The following is an 8109-nucleotide window of genomic DNA, read 5'->3' on the forward strand; positions in this document are numbered from 1 at the left end:
TCCAGACCAAGAAAACAATAATGAAGGAGCAAGACCAGTGAGGCAGGTATGAAAATTGTGTACAACCCCCATGGTGCAGATCCCCCGGACAATCTAAGTCAGTATTGATTCACACGGATATGCCTACTACATGAGTAATCGACATGAGGAATAACAATCTAGAAGCCTGAGTCCTCACTTATATGAATCATCATGGATAGCCTGTCGTGAACAAAATTTTTCCGTTAGAACCACCGTCAGTCAAGTCTGCAGATATTATTATACAGGCCAAACCCTTTATGCTGGCCGCGACCGGAGACAATCAAATATTTGGTACGGATCTGATACTCACGGAAGTGGAACCGGTTATGATGATTCAGAAACTTCTGCGAGGAGTCAGAATCTGTCAGGAAACGGCTATGTTTTGACTCTGTAACGACCCGACCTCAGACGGTCAAGTCTCTGTGCTTAAGTGTCATCCCTGGGTCGGTATGCTGACACACACAGTACTCGAGGATTTATAACAGAGATAAATCACATGTATAAAATAACGTAAATACTATTACCTCAATCCATAGCGGAAGTAACAAGGTTGTGGATTCCCATCAACACCAACGGCAAAGTTGAGTGTAGAAATCGTAACCCTAACGTATCACTTACTCGTCGTAAGATCCTGCAACATGAGACGTTGCAGCCACAAAGGGTCAGTACATTGAATGTACTGGCAAATTCACACCATATAGCAATGATGAATAAAGGCTATCACTACATGCATATTTGGCTGGTGGAGGCTCTATGGTTATAATGTTTTTGCGAAAAGCCAATTTTTCCCTACTGCAAAGGAATAAATTTTATTTAACTATCATGGTGGTTGTTAAACATTGAGAATGGTTGACAGCATTCTCAATCCCAATTAATAACATCATCATTAAACCCAACAAAATTAATTAAAGTAACATGATGAGATACTTAAGATACTTCAAGTACTAGATACTCAAGATTATCCATAACCGGGGACACGGCTAACCATGATTAGTTTGTACACTCTGCAGAGGTTTGCGCACTTTTCCCCACAAGACTCGATTGCCTCCGTTGGTTTTCTCGCACTACATGGTGTTTGAGAAACGGATAACCAAGACACAGTCTTTCAGAAACATTAACTCTCTACTCCGGGTAGACCATACCAAACCTACAAAACCCACTACCTGCTGATCTACCTCTTCAAGAGCTTCACGTAACTTACTCAACTATGCTAGAGCCCATAATAGCTTGTGGCTGCACACGGAAGTTTCTAGCATGAATAATCTCAGTTCCCTTTGAGCCTGGGTGGCGGTCCATAGGAAGATCACACGGTAACCCCAGGATTTCCAAAAAAACAGGCAATCACTGGATACCCCAGGTGCCTCAATCCACCCAGATGTGTATTAAAGTTTCCACCTTAAGTAAACCATCAACTAACAATCTCACATCTGTCATGGAATACACTCAAACCCAATCCACGTCTACGAGCATAGCATGGCAATATAAGTATAACGTAGAAGTAACTCCCAAGGGTTTGATAATAAATAGGGCAATAGGTTCTACCTCATCAACTACTTCCCAATACCCACATGTTAAAGGCATACTAATCATGCAATGTTTGAGGATGAAGCTAATGCATAAAAACTGGGTATGAAGGGATATGATCAAAGTGTGAACTTGCCTGCAATGTTGATGAAGATGATTCGCACTCAAAACTCTTGATAGATCTACTCGTCACACTCCGATCAATCTATCGTAAGCAAGCAGTAGTAACCACACATAAGCAATCACTCAAAAGGTTGGAAAGAATGAAGAAGACAATTCGAAAAGCATCAAAAACCAAGAAAGTAACTCTTGCAACATAAAACAATTTCTAACAGTACCAAAATTATGTGAATTTGGCCTTATCAGAAAGTTTAGGTCAAGAGCTTCGATTTGCAAAAAGAATCAACTCAAACGGAGTTACGGAACTTAAGTTATGATCAAACGAAGTTCAAATTCAAATCTGATCTAAATCAAATTTTAAACTTTCAAAAACATGTTTGAGTTGGATTACTGGATAGAGGAGATTGTAACGAAGAAGTGGGCGTTGGTTTCATCTAATTTGGATGAACGAGTAAGAAGTTATTGCTATTTGAAAAATCAGGGCCAAGCTGTTTTATGGAAGAAAAAAAATAGCTACGGCTAAGGTCTAATGTATAAATACGTATACTAATGGCAATCTAATTATTTTATCGTACTAGTCTAGAAAATAATAAACTACGGAAGTATAAAAAAAGAAAAAAGATACCTTTATAAGGCAGAGAAACGACAACTTCGAAAAGAGAAGACAATTTCCAGAAGCCGCGCCGGAGAGAAGAAAAATATATTTCTTAAATGAATCTAGTCAAACCAAAATATTGATTTAACCTGAATCAGATGATTTTTGAATGCTCTAGGGTCTATATTTATTGGTGGAAAAGAGGCTTCAGGGTCAAAGGTTAGGCAATGTGGGACTAAACGTAGATGAAAAGAAACAGAGAAGTAGAGGCGCCTCACATGGGCCTAGAGGCCTTCGGCCGGCCGCACGCACGTAAGCTGCGGCTGCAGTTTTTTTTTTACAAAATTCAGCCTAAGAATAAAAAAAAAGGCTGGCTGGGCCTGGCCCATATAGGAAAAAAAGATGGGGCGCTCGCTGTTACTATGATGCGCGCGTGGGCGACAAATACTTATGGGCCGCACGTACAGTTTCTTTAAGTAGAAACAGAAAGGAAAACTGAATAACGAAAATATGATAATCATTTTATATAGGCATATTATATATCAACATTTTCAGAAAAAGATATTCTACGACATGAACATTTTCTCGTAGTCAAATAAAATACACACAAATTCAAATAAAACAAAGAGTGCTTCTGCTCTAGTAAAATCCAGTAAAAATCATTTTAAAAATACCAAAATTAATTCAAATTTATTTCTCTCCAATTTTCTGCTATAGGGAATCATGTTACCCTATTTTCCATATATTTTATTTTTGGAGAAAAATAATTTGAATAAAACCCAAATAACTCTAAATTGAAAATAAATTCAAACGAACTTTGAATTTAATTCTTTGAAAGTCCCAACTCATATTTCATATGTTTTAAAGAAGTCATTTTATCTTCTCTCATGAAAATCATTGTGTTGCTTGAAGTTTATGAATTGGAAATACTTTCAAATGAAATTCAAATATTTTCAACACCCCTTGTCATTTAATTAAATGGAAGAAGTCATGTCATCTTCTCTCCAGGGTTTTGTGGTGAAAAGAATTTGAATTCACGAAGATCATAAAAGCAAGATGAAAGTTTGGGAAAGTCCTTTTATTCCCTCTCATTTAACTTTCATAAGTTTCAAATTTCACTCAATCAATCACACAACAATCAAACAAACAATCATTATATCTATTTGTTTATAATATTCCAAAATTTAGAATTTTGGGGATGTTACAGACTCACTGTTGGAACACAAAGGACTTGCATTTAGTGGAGACACACAATGCAATGAGTCAGAGCTTGAGTTTCATCAGAAAATTCTGATCATCATTACATGAAAGTTTGTCAGTGTCGGGTGGCACACCCAGCGGAAATCACTTTTGGATTTGTGAGACGGGCATATATCTTAGTCGTGATAAGCAAATCACACTCAGCTAGTCAGCAGATCTAAAAAGAAATTGGAGCCTATATATAAGCATGAACAAGCAAGGCAAGATCTGTCAGAAGGTGGATACAGTAGATAAAACTACCTTAGGTCTAGTCAGATAAAAAGTTAATGGGAACAACAATAAAGGAAAAAGGATACCCGAGTTGGAAACGGTTTCCTTAAGTCAGAATATTCATACTTGTTTCCTGAGCAACCAAATCTCGAGGACGAGATTTCTTTAAGGGGGTAAGGTTTGTGACAGCCTGATTTTTGGCCCTTTCTTTTTCTTTTGTTTTTCCGAGGTTTTTGCCTGAGTTTTCTTTTGATTATGAACATGAATATGCTTTGTGAGTAGTTATGTTTATTCCTAAGGACATGGGTGAAGTCTTGCTATTAGTAGTCATGTGAATTTGGTATTCATTCGATATTTTGATGAGATGTATGTTGTCTCTCCTCTAGTGGTGTTATGTGAAAGTTGACTACATGACACTTGACCATTATTTGGGCCTAGAGGAAGGCATTGGGAAGTAATAAGAAGATGATGGGTTGCTAGAGTGACAGAAGCTTAAACCTTAGTTAATGCGTTGCTTCGTAAGGGGCTAATTTGGATCCATATGTCTAATGTTGTGGTTAGGTTTACCTCAATACTTCTTTTGTAGTTACGGATGCTTGCAATAGGGGTCAATCATAAGTCGGATGCTTGTCCAAGAAAGGGTAGTACCCAAGCACCGGTCCACCCACATATCAAATTATCAAAGTACCGAACGCGAATGATATGAGCGTGATGAAAACTAGCTTGACGATAATTCCCATGTGTCCTCGGGAGCTCTTTTCTCATTATAAGAAATTATCCAGGCTTTTCCTTTGCTACAAAAAGGATTGGGCCACCTTGCTGAACTTTATTTACTTTCATTGCTTGTTACCTGTTACAATTTATCTTATCACAAAACTATCTGTTACCTACAATTTCAGTGCTTGCATAGAATACCTTACTGAAAACCGCTTGTCATTTCCATCTGCTCCTCGCTGGGTTCGACACTCTTACCTATCGAAAGGACTACGATAGATCCCCTATACTTGTGGGTCATCACTCAGCCATAGGTTATATAAAGTATGCCATGTTGTGTACCAGATATATTGTATACCCTACACTGAGTTTGGCAAGGGAGTACAATAGTGATCTAGGAGTAGATCACTGGACATCGGTCAAAATTATCCTTAGTGGAATAAGGATATGTTTCTCGATTATGGAGGTGACAAAAGGTTCGTCATAAAGGGTTACGTTGATGCAAGTTTTGAAACTGATCCAGATGACTCTAAGTCTCAATATGCATACATACTGAAAGTGGGAGCAATTATCTAGAGTAGCTCCGTGCAAAGCATTGTTGACATAGAAATTTGCAAAATACATACGGATCTGAATATGGCAGACCCGTTGACTAAACTTCTCTCACAAGCAAAACATGATCACACCTTAGTACTCTATGGGTGTTAATCACATGGCGATGTGAACTAAGATTACTGAGTCTAGTAAACCCTTTGAGTGTTGGTCACATGGTGATGTGAGCTATGGGTGTTAATCACATGGTGATGTGAACTATTGGTGTTAAATCACATGGCGATGTGAACTAAATTATTGACTCCAGTGCAAGTGGCAGACTGAAGGAAATATTCCCTAGAGGCAATAATAAAGTTATTATTTATTTCTTTATTTCATGATAAATGTTTATTATTCATGCTAGAATTGTATTAACCAGAAACTTAGTACATGTGTGAATACATAGACAAACAGAGTGTCACTAGTATGCCTCTACTTGACTAGCTCGTTGAATCAAAGATGGTTAAGTTTCCTAGCCATAGACATGAGTTGTCATTTGATTAACGGGATCACATCATTAGAGAATGATGTGATTGACTTGACCCATTCCGTTAGCTTAGCATTTGATCGTTTAGTATATTGCTATTGCTTTCTTCATGACTTATACATGTTCCTATGACTATGAGATTATACAACTCCTGAATACCAGAGGAACACTTTGTGTGCTACCAAACGTCACAACGTAACTGGGTGATTATAAAGGTGCTCTACAGGCGTCTCTGATGGTACTTCTTGAGTTGGCATAAATCGAGATTAGGATTTGTCACTCTGATTGTGGGAGAGGTATCTCTAGGCCCTCTCGGTAATGCACATCACTATAAGCCTTGCAAGCAATGCAACTAATGAGTTAGTTGCGGGATGATGTATTACGGAACGAGTAAAGAGACTTGCCGGTAACGAGATTGAACTAGGTATTGAAATACCGATGATCGAATCCCGGACAAGTAACATACCGATGACAAAGGGAACAATGTATGTTGTTATGGCGTTTGAATGATAAAGATCTTCGTAGAATATGTAGGAGCCAATATGAGCATCCAGGTTCCGCAATTGGTTATTGACCGGAAACGTGTCTCGGTCATGTCTACATAGTTCTCGAACCCGTAGGGTCCGCACGCTTAACGTTCGGTGACGATCGGTATTATGAGTTTATGTGATTTGATGTACTGAAGGTTGTTGGGAGTCCCGGATGAGATCACGGACATGACGAGGAGTCTCGAAATGATCGAGTCATAAAGATTGATATATTGGAAGGCTATATTCAGACATCGGAAAGGTTCTGAGTGATCCGGGTATTTTTTGGAGTACCAAGGGAGTTACGGGAATACAGGAGTACATATGGGCCTTAGTGGGCTTTAGGGGAAAAAGAGGAGAAGCAACGAGGGCTGGCCGCGCCCCTCCCATGGGCCTAGTCCGAATTGGACTAGGGGAGGGGCCGCGCCACCTCTGTCCTTCTTCTCCCCCTCTCCTTCCTTGCCCCTCCTAGTAGGACTAGGAAAGGAGGGATCCTACTCCTACTAGGAGGAGGATTCCTCCCCCCTTTTTGGCGCTCCTAGAGAGGACGGCCGCCCTCCCCTCCCTCCTTTATATACGTGGGGAAGGGGTCACCCTAGGACAGACAAGTTGATCAGTTGATCTATTAGACGTGTGCGGTGCCCCCCTCCACCATAATCCACCTTGTTCATATCGTAGCGGTGCTTAGGCGAAGCCCTACGTTGGTAGCATCATCATCACCGTCATCACACCGTCATGCTGACAGAACTCTCCCTCGAAGCTTTGCTGGATCGGAGTTCGTGGGACGTCACCGAGCTGAACGTGTGCTGAACTCAGAGGTGTCGTGCATTAGGTACTTGGATCGGTCTGATCGTGAAGACGTACGACTATATCAACCGCATTCTCATAACGCTTCCTCTTACGGTCTACGAGGGTACATGGACAACACTCTTCCCGCTCGTTACTATGCATCACCATGATCTTGCGTGTGTGTAGGAATTTTTTTGAAATTGCTACGTTCCCCAACAGTGTATCACTACGATCGAGATCCAACAAACTATTTTCATTGGGTGTATGACCATCGAAGGTTTTATTCAAGTAAATAGAACAACAATTATTCTCTGACTTTAAATGAATAACTGTATTGCAATAAACATGATCAAATCATATTCATGCTCAACACAAGCACCAAATAACATTTATTTAGGTTCAACACTAATCCCGAGAGTATAGGGAGTGTGCGATGATGATCATATCAATCTTGGAACCACTTCCAACACACATCATCACTTCACCCTTAACTAGTCTCTGTTCATTCTGCAACTCCCGTTTCAATTTACCAATCTTAGAAACTGAACCAGTATCAAATACTGAGGGGTTGCTATAAACACTAGTAAAGTACACATCAATAACATGTATATCAAATATACCTTTGTTCACTTTGCCATCCTTCTTATCCGCCAAGTATCTAGGACAGTTCCACTTCTAGTGACCACTTCCTTTGCAGGAGAAGCACTCAGTTTCAGGCTTGGGTCTAGCTTTGGTCTTATTCATGGGAGCGGCAACTTGCTTTCCATTCTTCTTGAAGTTCCCCTTCTTTCCCCTGCCCTTTTACTTGAAACTAGTGGTCTTGTCAACCATTAACACTTGATGCTTTTCTTGATTTCTACCTTCGCTGATTTCAGCATCGCGAAGAGCTCGGGAATTGTTTTTGTCATCCCTTACATATTATAGTTCATCACAAAGTTCTAGTAATTTGGCGATAGTGACTAGAGAACTCTGTCAATCACTATCTTATCTGGAAGATTAACTCCCACTTGATTCAAGCGATTGTAGTACTCAGACATTCTGAGCACATGCTCACTGGTTGAGCTATTCTCCTCCATCTTGTAGGCAAAGTACTCGTTAGAGGTCTCATACCTCTCGACTCGGGCATGAGTCTGAAATACAAATTTCAGCTCTTGGAATATCTTATATGTTCCGTGGCATTCAAAATGTTCTTGAAGTCTCGGTTCTAAGCCGTAAAGCATGGTGCACTAAACTATCAAGTAGTCATCATACCGAGCTTTGCCAAACATTCA

This window comes from Triticum dicoccoides, chromosome 2B, assembly GCF_002162155.2.
Source record: "Triticum dicoccoides isolate Atlit2015 ecotype Zavitan chromosome 2B, WEW_v2.0, whole genome shotgun sequence".
In the NCBI taxonomy this organism is placed as follows: domain Eukaryota; kingdom Viridiplantae; phylum Streptophyta; class Magnoliopsida; order Poales; family Poaceae; genus Triticum; species Triticum dicoccoides.